This window comes from Heptranchias perlo, chromosome 6 (genome assembly GCF_035084215.1).
Source record: "Heptranchias perlo isolate sHepPer1 chromosome 6, sHepPer1.hap1, whole genome shotgun sequence".
Classification (NCBI taxonomy): domain Eukaryota; kingdom Metazoa; phylum Chordata; class Chondrichthyes; order Hexanchiformes; family Hexanchidae; genus Heptranchias; species Heptranchias perlo.
Genome location: NC_090330.1, coordinates 90,709,690 through 90,728,996, shown reverse-complemented (window position 1 = coordinate 90,728,996; position 19,307 = coordinate 90,709,690). Strand labels below are relative to the sequence as shown.

The window sequence follows — 19,307 nt, the reverse complement described above, 5'->3', positions numbered from 1 at the left end:
TCAAGCACCCACCTCATCACCTACCCTTGGAGCTTTTAAGCATTTGATTGCATTGGGCTCATCGGCACTTTCGGCAGCTGAGCAGCGCTCCTTCTGTGGGTGCTTTAAACAGATGTGCTGCTCAGCTGTATAATTCATTCCCCCTCTTAGGAAATTGAAAATCTCAAAGCCAGGATGTTTAAATAACTCATTACAGTACAAAGTAGTCCATAACTAATCAAGAAATTAATTTAAATGTAAGGGTGAATTTGCTAATCCTGCATGCCCAGCGGGAAGCCATGCTCGAAAGCAGCGAGGAGTTGGAGAATTGGCTCTACCGTGTTGTTGTCCTATCTCCAGCCCCAGCTTTCTTAAAAAGACAGCTAGCTCCCTGCTGGGACCATTTAATCAGTGGATTTACCCTATAATGTTCAATACAAACAACACAAGCAGATAATGCATTCAATTCTTAAAAGTGAATTGTAATTTAATTGTTCTTTTTGATTTCAAAACTCAGAGGCTGATTACACACATAAGAGCAAATACTTTGGTTCATAGATGTCACAGATCTACATATTGGTATTTCAAAATATGAAAATGGCCCTGTCAGTGAATCAGTACAGATTTGTTGCTCTTCTTAACTTCTTATAGCTTTCTGGCTTCTGGAGCTGGATTAAGGTCTTTGGCTGTTCCTCAACAGCTAAGTCGCAGTTAAGCTACTTGAGAGGAGCAAAATAAGCTTTACTGAAGGCCTGATTGACCAGATCTTTGTTGGTAAGGCTAGTGAAATCCTGTTAAATAAACTCACCCACCTAAATCTTCCACTGGAGTTATGGCGGATTGGAATGGGAAATTCACTCCTCGCTCGTTCCTGCTACTTCTGGGATTTTCTGCCAGAAGTGTTGTTGGCCATACAATACATCCACTCTAATATGGGTAGGAGGATAGTTATATCACTTGATATACTTCCTGTCATTAGTGCCCGAGCAAAGGTGTGTTCCGGTGTCCTCTGTTACTATGGTGGCTGGGTGAGATTGAAAAATTAAAGGGCCACACAGCCTAAGCAAGACTAAGGCATTTTTTTAAAGAAAAAAGTACTGTCTATGCCCAGCCCAAGACTGGTCACTGGCCACACCCCAGGATGTGCCCAGGATCTGCTTCAGCCATATCCTGGACACTCCCAGGAGGGCTCCTGTCAGAGACTGGAAAAACCCACCAAAATATATAAAATAGCCTAACCCTGTAATATTGACAAGGCTCAAGTGTGGAAGCTGGGGGACCAGACATGAAATGTGTCCCGCTGGGACTTTGCTGAAGTGGAAAATCCCAGCTACTCAGTGGAAAAAAAGAAATAATTAATATTTCTATTAGTTTTCATTAAAGTAATAATAAAAACATCAGATTAAATTAACATCCTGATTTCTTAAAGTGGAAAACATCGTTCCTAGAATGTTTTACTTTTATTATTCAAATCTAAGTTACATGCACAGCTTGCCATTTGCTAATCTGAATTAAAATGTCTCAGTTTCTCACAAGTGTAATTTGTTGTTTTCCCACAACACTATCATAATGTCATTAGTTTTGCTTAGTTGTCTGGGAAGAACATGGAGTGGAAATTGCATAGCACCCGCCTGTCAGTACAAACCGAGCATTGGGAGTGATCCCTGTGCCAGAACAGGTAGGCCCGAGGCCCGATCAAAATTGGGCCTCTTTCATTTAAATTAGACCAGCGAGGTGTGGCTGCCTGCTGTGCATCCCTAAACAACTCGCCAGTGAAGTTGGCATCAATGTCGGCCCGCCGTGATGTCAGTAGCGGCCCTCAGGTAAGTCCTAGTAGGTGGATTGGAGCAGGCTACGGGGAGAGGGGGTATCATGACACTTGTAGAGTCGAGGCAGTTCTTTTGCTCATCCTGGCTCCCCAGGAAGTGAGCCGCGCAGGCCACTGAAGAATCCTGATGCCTGCCCTGCTCATCACTAATGATTTTTGAAAAGGGGTCCTTCAACAGGCATTAGAGCCTTAAGTTACTTATTGAAGGGGCCAATGCCTGCTTTAAGCATCTGAGGAAACGCCTAAAAAATGGACTCCATGGCCGAAGTCCAGGTGCGTGGGGCAAACAAAATTGGGGATTTCCAGAGCGGGAAGGAATCCCGGCTCCAACCCGCTGATAAACGCACACGACCCAGACCCATCTGGATGCACGCTTCAGGAAGCTGGAAGTCCCGCCAGCTTTAATTGCCGATGATATTTAAACTATCAATCAAGGTAGTTAAAGGTCGTCGCAATGGTGATTTATATTTTTATTGATGCAGGAAAACGATTTCCATGCTGCCTCAATGTGTTTCCCGTGCTGTGTGAGGCATGCCATGGAAACCTTGGCGGGTTGCAGCCGGCAGCCATTTGGACATTTAAATCCCTGTTTGACAGACGGGGATAAAAGATGAATTATTTCGGCAGGGCACTCAGTTCTCTCAGACAAACTTTTGGCTGGAAGTTCTTTGTGTTCAGACTAAGAATTCTTGGTTCACATTTAGAATTATTCAGTTTGCACATATTTACCTACTTTTTGGACCCCCTCAAACTGACAACATCAGGATGGGGTGCCCAATGGCTGTATTCACCAGTACATCTGAGGACGAAGCATATCACCATCTGCGGCAGGCACGGCATGCAGTTCTGCCACTTGCAGCTCCACAAGACAAAGGTGCGCCACAGGGACCTGAAGAAGAGCAGAGAGGGGAAGAACAGAGGGCCCGACGTCACAGGAGGCACTACCCTCGTGAGAGCGTCTACAGACAAAGTCTGAGCTTCCTGGACCTCACTGAAGAGCAGTGCCTACAAAGGCTAAGAGTGAGTCGCCAGGTGTTTGCAGACATCTGCGCACTCCTTCATGCAGAGCTGCCTCCAGCTGGGCCTGGTGATGTCACTTTGCCCGTGGCAATCAAAGTCACCACTGCCCTCAACTTTTTCGCCTCCGGATCCTTCCAGGGCACCACCGGTGACATCGCCGGGGTCTCTCAGTCGTCTGCTCACAAGTGCATGCGACAGGTCACCGATGGTTGTTTTGCAGGGCATCCCAATACATCAACTTCATCATGGTTGACCTCAGCCAGACTGAGAGGACAGTGGGTTTCCACTCTCTGGTTGGCATCTCATGGGTACAGGGTGCAATCGATTGCACACTTGTAGCAATCCAAGCACCTCCACATGTGCCAGGACTGTTCATCAACAGAAAGGGATATCACTCCATCAACGCTCAGCTCATTCGTAATCACTGGAAAAGATTTCTTCACGTGTGTGCCAGATTCCCTGGCAGCTGCCTTCATTCTGTGGGAATCCAACACCTCGGCCCTCTTCCATGCACCAAACAGACTTAAGGGCTGGCGCCTCGGAGACAAGGGATGCCACCTGCAGACATGACTCATGACACCTCTGAGAAACCCTATCAGTGAAGCGCAGTGTCGATACAATGACAGTCATATCACCAGCAGGTCTGTCATTGAACATGCGATAAGACTGCTGAAGATGCGATTTTGGTAGCTGGATCGATCTGGGGGAGCGCTTCAATACGCACTAGACAGAGTGGGTAGAATTATAATCTTCTGTTGCGTCCTGCACAACATTGCACAACAGGGAGAGTTACCAGTGGATGAGGCCCCATGCCCTCATCCAGCATCCACATCTGCCATCACCACTGAGGAGGAATGTAAGGAATCTTTCAACACCAGGTTATAGTCCAACAAATTTATTTTAAAATCACAAGCTTTCGGAGATTATCTCCTTCGTCATCTGACGAAGGAGATAATCTCCAAAAGCTTGTGATTTTAAAATAAATTTGTTGGACTATAACCTGGTGTTGAAAGATTCCTTACATTTGTCCACCCCAGTCCATCACCGGCATCTCCACACTGAGGAGGAGGAAGAGGAGGATGAGGACGAGGAGGATGGGCAACCCATCGGCAAAGCAGCGGCTCACCTGGTGCTCATGATGCCAGGGAGTCACTAATATTTTACCGATTCTCATAAGGACATCTGCAAAGTGAGGATAGTCTAGTCCTCAGACCACCTGGAACGAGCAACGCCAACACCAGCCTCCATCCCACCCCACACAAAACAGGCCTACAACTACACATACACCCACTGTAAACACACCCATTGGGTGGCATCAAGTCTCGCTGTTCATGATGAAGCACATCACAAAAGGGACTCACAAATGGGCAAGACGTGGCAGTAGTGGTGAGAACGCTAACATTTAATGTGAATTTCACAAAAATCAAATATAAATAAAAAACATGACAGTCTATCAGACATCCTTCTGCAAACTCTTTGTGATTACAAAAACTTAGCCTTTTGCTTCCTACTACTTCTACGTGGTGCATCCCCTGCGGCTGTAGCAGAGGTAGTGGCAGGTTGCTCACGTTCATGCCCTGACTGTTGAGATGCTTTGGGCCTATGCCCTCTGGGTTTTGGAGCCCGTGAGGACCCCTCCAAAGACTGCTCCACCTGCACCTGTGCAGAGGCAGATTCGGCCACCTGGAGAGGAGGCAACATTGTGGGTATTGGTTGTGGGGGGGCAACGGGTGAGACATGGGAGCGCTTTGTGTGGCTTCCCCACTTCCATGTCCCCTTTCGCCACCGTCCCTCTCCTGGGCCAGGACCACATCAATCCTACCATCCTGCTGGACAACAGTTTGGAGGACAAGCATGATGCCTCGTAAGGCCACTACTTAAGTATCTGTCTGCCTGTTTAAGGCGGCAGACATATTAACATCCAGAGTCTGCATGGCCATTGTCGGGGCCTGAATGGACTCATTTGTGAGCCGTGCTTGAAGCTCAATGGAGGCTAGCCTTCTCTCCATCGCAGACTTTCCCGCACTTATCAAATGGCGGAGCAGGCACGAGGGGATGAACGGCCTACTCCTGTTCCTATGTTCCTATGTTACCTGCATCACCAGTCCACTCATGCAGGAGGTGGACTCCTCCATCCTCTGGGCTATTGCGGAGAGTGTGCGTGGCACCTGTTTCAGTTCCTCGCAAATGTGCTGCTGTCCCCCAATCATTCTCCTTTTAAAGGATGGCCCCCCAGGGTTCAGCATCTGGGTCCACCTGATCAGAGCCTGGTGCGCCCCTCGATGTGGATTATCCATAGCTGCCCCTGCCACCAGTATCTGCTCTTGCTCACTTGTGTGTGGTGACTCACCAGGTGCCAACCCAACTAACTGACCACTAGGACCCACCGAGGTCTGAGTATCTGCGCTAGTGGATGGCTCACTAAGATGTAATGGTGCGCCCTCAGAGGCCAGGAGCTCCTCTGAGGAATCGCCCTCTTCCACCACTTCTGTCCTTGAAGGGCCTGGAAGAGAACAGAAGACAATATTAAGAATCATCACAGATGTCACGTTGCGATGAGCATACAGAGGTGTTCAACATGCGAATCATTAATAACATCAATTCATGTTGTGTGTGATGGATGTTGAAGTTGTGTCACCAGACGTTTGTGGGGTGCCAATCTTGGCATCCCCGAGGGACAGGCACTTGAGGGTGCGGCTGATCTCCAGGGCCTCTTCTTCTGCCTCTGTGAGGAACACTATTTGTTGTGGTTCGTCTCCAGTCCTCACTTACTGCACTGCACTCGAGTGCGGGAGATGTTGCTCCTGCTGGTCACCTCCTCAGCCACCTTGGGCCAGGCCTTCTTGGTGGCAGAGGCAGGGCGCTTCCTCCTATCCGACGGGTAAAATATTTCCCTCCTCCTCCTTACCCTGGCCAGCAGCACCTCAAATGAGGCGTCACTGAATCTTGGAGCTGGCTTGCCCCTTTGCTGCTCCTTTCTGCCTGGTTCCTTGCTTGTGCAGCAAAAGCTATTGATGCAATGGCTCTTTAAGTACAGACACTCCAACCAACAGCAGGTCATGCGTGTGCGCAGTCCGCCCGTTGCACAGCTTTCAGACGGCAAACCCGGGAGCCACGTTAAGGGCTATCAATTAAGTTGCGATCGCGTGGGGAAAGATAGGGATTAATTTTCGGATTTCCTGCGCACCTATTGACCCACCCCTCCCCGCTGCCATCCCGCCGGCATATTAAAATCAAGCCCCATGAATTGAGCAACATCTGCGAAGATTGGGCGCAGGATGTCCCACTGTTAAATTGGCATACCTTGCGCCCGTTTTACACCCAAAAAACAGGAGCGATGCATACTAATTTCTACCCCCATTTCTCTGGCACACTATTTTCTAAGGACTATCAATAATTACTAAAGAGTGATTAAAGGAGACTGATGTAATTATACATTTGTTAAACCAAGTGATAAAGCAAAATAACTATCCACCTCTGATCTTTCAACAAGTATAGCTGATAATACTAAATGTAGCAGAACTACTCTTTTGAACTGAGGTCTACATGCCTGCCACAAAATTTATCATAGCCTAACCTGTACCCCTCTATGAAATTTGTCTTTAGTAACAATTCAGTAATGCTAATCTTTATTTAACATATAGCTCAAAAAGTATTTATGGTCTTAAAAGGCATGAAGGCATTGGGGTACTGTCCACACGTTTGTGGATGACACGAAGATATGTGCTGCTGTCAGAACCCTCGAGGAGAATAAAAGATTACAATTCGATACAGATGCGATGGAGAAATGGGCCCACATCTGGCTTATGATTTTTAATGTAGATAAATGTGGTGTTATGCATGTGGGTAGGGCTAATGCCAAGCATGTGTATACCATGATGAGTTCTGAATTAAAGTCTATTGAGGGGGACAGAGACCTAAGTGTTATTGTGCATGAGTCTCCAAAAGTGTATGACCACTGTCGAGAGACTATAGCAAAAGCAAGTACAGTGTTAGAATGTATAGCTGGGAAGATTTAATGTAAAACAAAAGAACACCAGAGTGTCCTTGTAGATGATCTTGGTTTGGCCCCTTACAGAATACTGTGTCCAGTTCTGGCCCCCTCATGTGGTGGGAGGTATAGAAGCCCTGGAAAAGGTTCAGAGGAAGGCTAGTAGCTTAATACCTGGTTTACAAACCCTTAGTTATCATGATAGGCTCAAGGAGCTGGATGTTTTTGCAATAGAGAAGCTTAGACTTCTGGGAGACTTGATTGAAGTATTTAAAATGATGAAAGGACTAGATTGTTCGTGTGGACAGATTATTTGAAATAGGTAATTTGGGGAAAACGAGGGAACACCCGTACAAACTGTGTACTCATAAAACTAGGTTAGATGTCAGGAAGTTTTTCTTTTCATTCATTGACCTTTGGACTAAGTTGCTAACTTATGCAGTAGATACAGATTCACTGCAAACGTTCAAAGGAGAGCTGGACGAGTTCCTGGAGGAGACTGATATTGCTGCATACAAAAGATAAGTGGGAGGTTGGAGGACGTACTTCGAGATCACTGTTATCGCCTGGAACTTGTTTTTGATCACCTTTGGGGGTTGGAGAGGAATTTCCAGAATTCTATTTTCCCTGAATTGGCCTAGGGTGCTTTTTTTCTGTTTGCCTCTGCCAGGAAGACATGTTGCCTAGCTACAACACGGCTGAATAGAACAGATTCAACGGATCATCTATTTTTTTTTGTCTGCCTTTGTCATATGTTTGTATGTTCACATTAAGTTCTGTACACTGTAAGACATTGGTGGCATGTCCCTGTCAATAATTGTCATGAGTATTATGGGGCTGATTCTAGGTGGGGTATTCTGGTTAAGGAGCGATACTCACAGGAAGTGTTGGTTGGGAAATCACAGGCCTGCAAACCTTGATTTTCCACCCATTTAAATTAATGGATTGAAAATCAAGGGATGCAATTTCCCACCCAGCCCTCCCTCACTGGAAGAATCTAATCCGGGCATCAGCCCTTATTACGTCCTCTTCGATTCAAGATATTCTTAAAAAATGAGCTGGGCTACACCCTTGCACTTAAACACCAGGCCAGTTGTTAGTTTAGAGCCACAATAATTAGAGCCCCAAAACTGCTAAAAACTCTAAATTGAAATTACACTGTTAGGTATTATTTATAAATGTGCTAATGTGTTCATATGAAATTAGTTTGTCCTCTATCTTAATTAATGTATTATCATGTTTGCTTTTAATGTTTCCATTCCAATATCAAATAGCACCAAATATGTTAATGAGTTTGCATGAAAACACTCTGTCTACTATTTTAATAAAGGCATTTACCTGTTTAAAATAAACGAGGAAATGTCTTCATTAAAGTAGTACACGGAGGAATCTTATACAAACGTATTAATTACTTTGTAATTTATTTCAGCCTATAGTTTCCTAAAATCAGATTCTATATGTCGTGGGTGGGCCCTTAAAATAGCGCTTCTGACTCCTGTCAGGAACCCGGGTGCAGCTGTAGAGGTGGCCTACAAAAAGATCCATGCCACCACCGGAAATATCATTGAGAGGACAGTCGGCGTGCTCAAGCAATGTCCCGCTGCATGGACTATTCAAGAAGAGCGTTGCCTTGACCATCGATCCAGATTTGTGGTCATCTGCTGCATGATGCTTAACTTTGCCATCATCAAGGACCAGCCCTGGGCAGCAAAGTGAAGGAGGAGGAGCAGGAGCAGAAGGATGAGGAAGAAAAGCAGGAGCAGCATCGACCACCAGTGCCCCTAGCAGCAAGAGCTCTTAGAGAGCAACTCATCCAAAAGCTCTTCATGTGAACTATCCCTCCCATTCCCAATACACCAACAGTCCCGTTATCTTTATCACTACAGTCCTTACTACCACTATCCAATTGCCTTCCTGCAGTCCAGCCTTATGGGTCTTGCCCTCATTTCACTACAAATATTAACACCAACACCACATCCAGAACAAAAGAAAAATCATCTAATAATTCATTTCCATCTGTGTCTAATAGTTAACAATAACAATTAAGAATCACCTTGATGCGACCACTTAGTGCCTATCCTGTGCACTCAATTTCCTATCCTAGTGCTCCGACGAAGTGTTTCCCCAATGGCTAGATCTTGGGAGGTGGAAGGCTGTTGAGCTTCCATTGAGGACATTTCAATGGCCGTAGCGGGCGATCTTGAGCAGTTCTGGGCCTTGAGGGCTCGGCAGTAGACTGCAGTATCACGGCGTAGGTTAGGGCAATCTGGGCCAGCTGGCTTTGTGGCACTAACAAGGGCACTGGCAGAGTGGGTGACAGTTGAGCAGGCATGCTATCATTCTGAAAGAGGACAGGAGATACCTCTGCAATGGAGCCAAGGTCACTCTTGTGGGACTGCGCCTCTGCACCCCTATGGCCCTGCGCATAAACCATGTGTAGTAGTGATGTAATGGGACAAATCTTGCTGGAAAAATAATGGCGAGTTCACAACGCACACTGTTATTAATGCACAAATCGGCCAGCAAATTCAGGGGATGAAGAGTCATGAGCTGCAAATTTCCAGAACTTGCTGGCTTGCTGGCCTCGCACAAATGGCATCTTGCCCTTAGCCTCCCCATTATTTTTAAGAAATTGCTGGATTTGCACATTAATTGCCCATTAAACTCACCACAGAAAGTTAGGGCTCATAATTAACAGCGTAAATACCCTTTTAACGATGTGACAATTGTTAATGCAATGACAATCAATTTCTCCTGCCCAGAAAGGGAACAATTTAAACTGTTGATTCTCATTCCTGCATGTAGTAATTTCTTCAGAGATTTTAAAAATTGTAATTTTCTTTCGTACTTTTCCTTTCTGTCTCTTTCTCTTAATCCAATCTTTCTTTCCCTCTCTTTATTTTTCTTTCTGTACCTGATTTGACTCTAATTCACCCTTCTTGTCCGTCTTTCCTCTGTTTCTTTCTCAATCCTTAAATTTTGTTGTTTAAGGAGACACACCATTGGTACTGTCGTTCACTAAGATCCCAGATGCCTTGTTGCCCTCGCCATTATCAGCTCATTTCCAGCAAGTTACATCGCAAATTATATTTGAGCTGAAAGGTGCAGGAAAAAGTCTAACTGATGATGCCCAGCTCCAGCAAGATTTGGCCCAGTGCTCTGGAACCCCATGTTAACATTGGCCTCCAGCCAAGTTGGCAGCAGTCGGAGCCTCCATGGCAGCAAAGTGAGCCGACCACGCACTCTATGTTGGGCAGAATGATCTCCATGCTCTGCGGAAAGCCCCGTCACAAGTTGGAACTAGACTCTTTCATTTTCTGAGCAATTGCATGCAAGCACACTGGCATACTGCCCAGTGCACCTAGCATTTCCTGGTTATGTCCATCAGCCTTCTTCAGTAGCCTGGGCCCTCAAAGTCTGCAGCTGAGTCCTCTACAGCTGAGCTAGTGTGTGATGTTGCCCTTCAGTGAGCTGGCATCTGTGGCATCCTATCACCCTGCCCTACCTCCTACATACTTATGGCTGGTGATTCACCATGTGAAGACCCCCTCCTCTTGCCTACCCTCTAAAGTACACTTGGTGCCAATATCTGAGCTGGTGCTCGCTAGGGTCAGATCGAGTGACGGTTCATCTTCAGGAAGGCTGGCCTCCTCTTCCTGAAGTGGCAGAGGTGTGTCCACATTTTCTACACCTGAAATGAAAGATAGGGACAAGGCTTACTTTTCGGTGTGAAGGGAGAGCAGAAAGAGATGAGTGGCTGGTGAAAGCAGCTGCAATTTGTCAAGTAGAGTGAGTAGAGTGAGTTTGAAGTAAGAACGGAAAAAGAAGATATGGTGTGAAAAAACCCTGTGCCATGTCTCCTCCAGCGTTGCCTCTCACCACGGCCACGACTCTCCCCTTGCCCGTGAAGGCGAAAATGATTTCTTCCACAGGGGAGAGGGTGCCCAGGCAGGCTCGGCCTCCTTGGGTGGCAGTCTCCTGTCTAAGTATGTGTGTGACCTTCTCCACAAGAAAGTAGGGAGTGTGTTAGTGACAGTTTTGGGAGTTGTTTAAAGAATGCGTTTGTCATGGTTGAATAGTTTGTATGCAGTGTGCAAGATGTGAGGTGTAGAGAAGTAAGGGTTACAATAGTGGTGAGTGTATGAGTATAAAGTGAAGGAGGTGGAGTGAAGTGTAGTGCAGTGATTGTAGCAGACTGAAGCGAAGCAGGGGAGCAGAGTATTGAGAGTAGTGGGCTGAAGGTAGTGGAGGTGTCAGCAAAGCATACGATATGCTTACCTTGACAACTCTGGTGAGGCCACTGAACCTCTTTTGGCGTTGCAACGATGTTGTTGGAGCTAAGCTCCTGGCTTTAACTTCCCCTGCGGTGTAAGTTTGTTCACTTCCCTATCTCGAGGTCTTGATATATTGAGTGTAGTAATGAGTTTCAACAAATTCAATTGTTCTCACAACGCCGTTTACTTTTTAGTTTAAATCATACAGTTCTTAATACAATTGCCAGTGTAATATTACAATACTGTTCCCATAACTTTAATGGATTAGATACATGTAACCTTTGAATGGGCTGCACTGCACTCAGAATGCTGAGATGGTCAATCTCTTTGTTCACAAAGGTTCTTCCCGATGTCTACCTTTTTGGACGGTATGGTTCCTCACCGTCGGCTCGCCTCAAAGTGGCTAATTCTATCTTCTTTTATCCTTATACCGTGTGGTATGGACAGCACATGATTGCTGGCACGATCGTCCTCTTCAACCACTCTTGCTTTGTCATTTGGGTGGTCCCCTCTCCTGATAGGTTACCTTCACATGTGCGTCAAGCGTTGTAGGGTGCGGTAGCATAGTGGTTATGTTACTGGATTAGTAATCCAGAGGCCTGGACTAATAATCCGGAGTTATGAGTTCAAATCCCACCACGGCAGCTGGGGAATTTAAATTCAATTAATTAAATAAAATCTGGAATTAAAATACCAGCATCAGTAATGGTGGCCATGAAACTACCAAATTGTCGTAAAAACCCATCTGGTTCATGAATGCCCTTTAGGGAAGGAAACCTGCCGTCCTTACCCGGTCTGGCGTATATGTGACTCCAGACCCACAGCAATGGGGTTGACTCTTAATTGCTCTCTGAAATGGCCCAGCAAGCCACTCAGTTGTAAAATCTCACTTAAAAAAAAGTCACAATAAGAATAAAACTGGACAGACCACGAGGCAACCGGACAAGGCAAGGCAAACCAAGCCCAGTCGACCCTGCAAAGTTCTCCTCACTAACATCTGGGGACTTGTGCCAAAATTGGGAGAGCTGTCCCACAGACTATTCAAGCAACAGCCTGACATAGCCATACTCACAGAATCATACATTTCAGCCAACATCCCAGTCTCTCCCATTACCATCCATGGGTATGTCCTGCCCCACCGGCAGGACAGACCCACCAGAGGTGGCAGTACAGTGATATACAGTTAGGAGGGAGGAGCCCTGGGAGTCCACAACATTGACTCTGAATCTCACGGCATCAGGTCAAACATGGGCAAGGAAACCTGCTGATTACCACCTACCGCCCTCCCTCAGCTGATGAATCAGTCCTCCTCCATGTTGAGCATCACTTGGAGGAAGCACTGAGGGTAGGAAGGGCACAGAATGTACTCTGGGTGGGGGACTTCAATGTCCATCACCAAGAGTGGCTCGGAAGCACCACCACTGACCGAGCTGGCCGAGTCCTAAAGGAAATAGCTGCCAGACTGGGCCTGCGGCAGGTGGTGAGCGAACCAACACGAGGGAAAAACTTACTTGACCTTGTCCTCACCAATCTACCTGTCGCATCAGTCTACTTTCAATCATCAGCAAAGTGATGGAAGGTGTCGTCAACAGTGCTATCAAGCGGCAGCTGCTCACCAATGCTCAGTTTGGGTTCCGCCAGGACCACTCGGCGCCAGACCTCATTACAGCCTTGGTCCAAACATGGACAAAAGAGCTGAATTCCAGAGGTGAGGTGAGAGCGACTGCCCTTGACATCAAGGCAGCATTTGACCGAGTGTGGCACCAAGGAGCCCTAGTAAAATTGAAGTCAATGGGAATCAGGGGGAAAACTTTCCAGTGGCTGGAGTCATACCTAGCACAAAGGAAGATAAGAACATAAGAAATAGGAGCAGGAGTAGGCCAATCGGCCCTTCAGAGCCTGCTCCGCCATTTAATAAGATCATGGCTGATCTGATCCTAACCTCAAATCTAAATTCATGTCCAATTTCCTGCCCGCGCCTTGTAACCCCTAATTCCCTTTACTTCTAGGAAACTGTCTATTTCTGTTTTAAATTTATTCAATGATGTAGCTTCCACAGCTTCCTGGAGCAGCAAATTCCACAGACCGACCACCCTCTGAGTGAAAAAGTTTCCCCTCATCTCAGTTTTGATAGGAGCAGCCCCTTATTCTAAGATTATGCCCCCTAGTTCTAGATTCACCCAACCTTGGGAACATCCTTACCGCATCCACCCGATCAAGCCCCTTCACAATCTTATATGTTTCAATAAGATCGCCTCTCATTCTTCTGAACTCCAATGAGTAGAGTCCCAATCTACTCAACCTCTCCTCATATGTCCGCCCCCTCATCCCCGGGATTAACCGAGTGAACCTTCTTTGTACTGCCTCGAGAGCAAGTATGTCTTTTCTTAAGTATGGAGACCAAAACTGTATGCAGTATTACAGGTGCAGTCTCACCAATACCTTATATAACTGCAGCAATACCTCCCTGTTTTTATATCTATCCCCTAGCAATAAACGCCAACATTCCGTTGGCCTTCTTGATCACCTGCTGCACCAGCATACTAACTTTTTGATTTTCTTGCACTAGGACCCCCAGATCCCTTTGTACTGCAGTACTTTCCAGTCTCTTGCCATCAAGATAATAACTTGCTCTCTGATTTTTCCTGCCAAAGTGCATAACCTCACATTTTCCAATATTGTATTGCATCTGCCAAATCTCCGCCCACTCCTCCAGCCTGTCTATATCTCCCTGTAGGTTTTTTATGTCCTCCTCACTCTCTACTTTCCCTCCCATCTTTGTATCATCTGCAAACTTTGATATGTTACACTCGGTCCCCTCCTCCAAATCGTTAATATAGATTGTAAAGAGTTGGGGACCCAGCACCGACCTCTGCGGAACACCACTGGCTACTGGTTGCCAGTCCGAGAATGAACCATTTATCCCAACTCTCTGCTTCCTGTTAGATAACCAATCCTCCACCCATGCCAGAATATTACCCCCAATGCAGTGATTCTTTATCTTGAGCAATAATCTTTTATGTGGCACCTTGTCGAATGCCTTCTGGAAGTCTAAATACACTACGTCCACTGGTTCCCCTGCACGTTATATCCTCAAAGAACTCAAGCAAATTTGTCAGACATGACTTCCCCTTCGTAAAGCCATGCTGACTTTGTCCTATTAAATTATGTTCATCCAAATGTTCTGCTACTGTCTCCTTAATAATAGACTCCAAAATTTTACCCACCACAGATGTTAGGCTTACTGGTCTATAATTTCCAGCCTTCTGCCTACTACCCTTTTTAAATATGGGTGTTACATTAGCAGTTTTCCAATCTGCCGGGACCTTTGCCGAGTCCAGAGAATTTTGGAAAATTATACCAAAGCATCCACAATCCCCACTGCCACTTCCCTCAAGACCCTAGGATGTAAGCCATCAGGTCCAGGGGATTTATCTGCCTTGAGTCCCATTAATTTACTGAGTACCAATTCCTTAGTGATTTTAATCGTATTTAGCTCCTCTCCCCCTAGAGCTCCCTGTTTGTCCAGTGTTGGGATGTTCTTAGTGTCCTCTACCGTAAAGACTGAAACAAAATATTTCTTCAGCATTTTTGCCATCTCCATGTTTCCCACCATTAATTTCCCGGTCTCATCCTCGAAGGGACCTATGTTTGCCTTAGCCACCCTTTTTCTTTTTATATAACTATAGAATCTCTTGCTATCTGTTTTATATTTTTCGCTAATTTATTTTCATAATCTATCTTCCCTTTCTTAATCAATCCTTTCGTTACTTTTTGCTGTCTTTTGAAGACTTCCCAATCTTCTATCCTCCCACTAAGTTTGGCTACCATATATGTCCTTCTTTTTAGTCGGATACTATCCTTAATTTCTTTACTTAGCCACGGATGGCTTTCATTTCTTTTACACCCTTTTTTCCTCAGTGGAATATATATTTTTTGAAAGTTGTAAAATAACTCCTTAAATGAACACCACTGCTCATGTACCGTCTTACCCGTTAATCTATTTTCCCAGTCCACTCTGATCAATTCCGCTCTCATACCATCATAGTCTCCTTTATTCAAGCTCAGTACGCTCGATTGAGAACCAACCTTCTCACCCTCTAATTGGATATGGAATGTAACCATGTTATGGTCACTCATTCCAAGGGGATCCTTAACTTGGACATTATTAATTAATCCTGGCTCATTACACAGGACCAGGTCCAAGGTTGCTTGCCCCCTTGTAGGATCAGTTACATACTGCTCAAGAAATCCATCCCTAATACACTCAATAAACTCTTCCTCAAGGCTGCCCTGCCCAATTTGATTTGTCCAATTAATATGATAGTTAAAATCCCCCATAATTATAGCTGTTCCCTTTTTACATGCCCCGACTATTTCCTGATTAATACTTCTTCCAGCAGAGTTGCAACTATTAGGAGGCATATATACTACGCCCACTAGTGTTTTTTTCCCCTTATTATTCCTTATCTCTACCCAAACTGTTTCATTATCGTGATCCTTTGTCCTAATATCATTTCTCTGTATTACAGTGATTCCTTCCTTTATTAACATAGCCACCCCACCTCCCCTTCCTTCCTGCCTGTCCTTCCTGATTGTTAAATACCCTGGCATATTTAATTCCCAGTCGTTGTCACCCTGCAGCCATGTTTCTGTAATGGCCACAAGATCATACCCATACGTAGTAATTTGTGCCGTTAACTCATCCATTTTGTTACGAATGCTGCGTGCATTCAGATAAAGAACTTTCAAATATGTTTTGTGACACTTAGTTCCTGCTTTTTCCTTTTTGTCCCGATGTTTGTCCTGGATCTCCTTCATCTCCTCGGCATACTTGCTGAAGGCACTGCTGAACTTGGACCAGGCTTTATAGGGGATGGTGATGGAGTTCCTGTAAGAGGGCTTCACCTCACTCACTCGCATGAACACGCCGTACTTGTTGGAGCCCATATCTAAGAAGAAGCGCTTGCTGTCCACGGTGATGGACGTGCCCTCGGGCAACTCAGACTGGCCGCACAGCTCGTCGTCCACGCCGTAGTCGTCGATCAGCTTCGCCATCACGTCCCTGAACTCGATGAGCCCTTGGGCCGGCAGGGCGATGGACTGGCCTTGCGTCCCCCCCAAGCCGGGGCCTCGATTTAAGGTCTGGCGGATGCGCAGGAAGCGACCTCGCTGGTTCTCCTTCAGGTCCATGTAGTACTTGCGGTTCTCCCGCACCAGGAACTCGCTCTTCAGCGCACGACGAGGCTCGTCGGAGCTCAGGCCAGTGTCCGAGTCCGAGAGGCCCAGCTGCGCGTATTGCTCATGAAATCCCTGAGGTAGTCGCGGAACTCGGCCGCCACCACCATGGAGAGAGTCAGCCGGCTCTTGTTGCCACCCGCGCCCACCTCAGCAATCTTGATGAAGCGGCCCTTGGCGTTCTGCTTCACGTCCAGGTAGAAGCGCTTGTTCTGTATGTCCACCCGCTTGGAGGCCAGCTCCTGGGTCTCCTGCTGCTGGAAGTCGGCCATTTTGTCCGATGGTAGTGGTTGTTGGAGGACAATCATCTCAGTCCCAGGGCATTGCTGCAGGAGTTCCTCAGGGCAGTGTCCTAGGCCCAACCATCTTCAGCTGCTTCATCAATGACCTTCCCTCCATCATAAGGTCAGAAATGGGGATGTTTGCTGATGATTGCACAGTGTTCAGTTCCATTCACAACTCCTCAAATAATGAAGCAGTCCGAGCCCGCATGCAGCAAGACCTGGACAACATCCAGGCTTGGGCTCATAAGTGGCAAGTAACATTCGCACCAGACAAGTGCCAGGCAATGACCATCTCCAACAAGAGCGTCTAACCATCTCCCCTTGACAATCAACGGCATTACCATCGCCGAATCCCCCACCATCAACATCCTGGGGGTCACCATTGACCAGAAACTTAACTGGACCAGCCATATAAATAATGTGGCTACAAGAGCAGGTCAGAGGCTGGGTATTCTGCGGCGAGTGACTCACCTCCTGACTCCCCAAAGCCTTTCCACCATCTACAAGGCACAAGTCAGGAGTGTGATGGAATACTCTCCACTTGCCTGGATGAGTGCAGCTCCAACAACACTCAAGAAGCTCGACACCATCCAGGACAAAGCAGCCCGCTTGATTGGCACCCCTTCCACCACCCTAAACATTCACTCCCTTCACCACCGACGCACTGTGCCTGCAGTGTGTACCATCTACAGGATGCACTGCAGCAACTCGCCAAGGCTTCTTCGACAGCACCTCCCAAACCCACAACCTCTACCACCTAGAAGGACAAGAGCAGCAGACACATGGGAACAACACCACCTGACTTGGAAATATATCGCTGTTCCTTCATCGTCACTAGGTCAAAATCCTGGAACTCCCTTCTTAACAGCACTGTGGGAGAACCTTCACCACACGGACTGCAACGGTTCAAGAAGGCGGTTCACCACCACCTTCTCAAGGGCAAATAGGGATGGGCAATAAATGCCGGCCTCACCAGCGACGGCCACATCCCATGAACAAATAAAAAAAAAATTGTTACCTGTCCTTTCATGAGCAATATCTCTGCTAATCTTGACACACCACATGCCGACACACTCACGATTTTAACTGTTTTGCAGAATGCATCGCACGGTTCTGCTGACTCATACCAGATTTTCCATGATATGTTTGCTGACCCACACAAGTCTTTTCAAGATACGTCAAATAACTAAAACTTTCCAAGATATGTCAAGTCACACTTTCTTTTCAAGAAATGTCAACTAATTGTCTCAAAATCCTTCAGCCACCTCTTCCCACTGGTGGCAGAGGTGTTGCCTGGAGGCCTTTCTGATCTCTGGGGGGATCACAATCTCCTTCCTCCTGCCCCCTGCCTGGATCAGGGCCCCCAATGCAGCATCAGAGATTCTAGGTGCATTCTCTGCACCTCGTCAGCCATTTTTTCCAATCTGGGCAGTTTCCCTGTTGATTTTAGCTAGAGTGCACCTCCCCTTTAAGAGTTGCTGCCTGCCTTTAAGTGGCATCAGAGATGCCTGATTCCCCACCTCCCCAATCTGGCATGCAGCCAATGATTAGCGTGGGTAGCATTGGCTGCATGACCCTGTACTCCCGATCTTCGGGCAAGATTGAATTTCTAGGCCCACAATTGGAAAAATCAGTAACTGTACTTATTAATTGTAAAATGTCCTCACAAGCTGGAGTCAACATCACCTGAGGGCTTTTCTTGCTATCCTAGTCAATAACTTAAGCTATTCTTAATGATAGCCACTGTCAAACAGCACGTTCTACTCAAAATTGCTTAATTCAAATTATCTGATCATTCAAGAATTTTTAGCACTAAGTCCGACTTTGCTGTGTTATTTACATTGCTTAATCCAAAATTGAATTTCTTTAACATAAAAAGCTACTTTGAGTTATCAATCTTTACAGTAACTGGTTTCAGTCATTGGTCACTTATATGTCCAAAGCAATTCGCTTCCCTATTCAGTTTTATACTCCTTAGACTTTAGCTTAAGTCCTCCATGCTGAAAGTCTCCCAAATATCACTTGGACTCTTGCAATTGCACCACCAAAATCCTTGGTATAAACATCATCATCTAATCATGCTAACTGTAAATCTGCCAAGATCGTTTTTTTTAACACTTGGCCCACTAGACATTGAAAAGCCAGTATGGTAACTAGTTCAGACATCATGGTGGCTGCTGCATAGTATTCTGTGATCCATGAATTTAGTGTCAGTTCTGAGTCAAGAACTGGCAGATCTCTGAGATGAACTGCAGCCAGATATTATAAAGGTTTGTTAGAGCTTAGAGGTTGTCATATAGATTAATTTTAGCCTAGAACAACTGCAATCCAAGAAACCTTGGGACATCAGGGTGGGACAGTGGCAGTGTTATTATAATCAATGTACGTCTTATTGACAAAGCAATACTCTTTGAAGCTTGGATCAGAGATATGAGATGAAAGGTAAGGCATATTCGCTCAGATGGTCTGGGTTTCTATTGTATCCACATTTCAAGTGCATTTAACGGAAGGCTTTTAGTCTTACACAATGATCCATCTGTTGCCACAGTTGTAACTAATCTATTGGCAAGTGCATAACAGAACAGCTGGGCTAAGTCAAGCTATTGGGACTGTGTTATTACACTAGTCATGCAAAAAGATCACAGTCACATTTGGTTACAGATGACATTGCACCAGTTTTTCTTTGACGGCTT

The 19,307-nt window shown here is 46.0% G+C and overlaps 1 pseudogene; it reads right to left on the bottom strand.

Annotated features, from left to right (window-relative positions):
* Positions 1-3,129: 3,129 nt before the first annotated feature.
* On the bottom strand, positions 3,130-16,602 carry LOC137323214 (transcriptional regulator protein Pur-beta-like; annotated as a pseudogene).
* Positions 16,603-19,307: the final 2,705 nt, after the last annotated feature.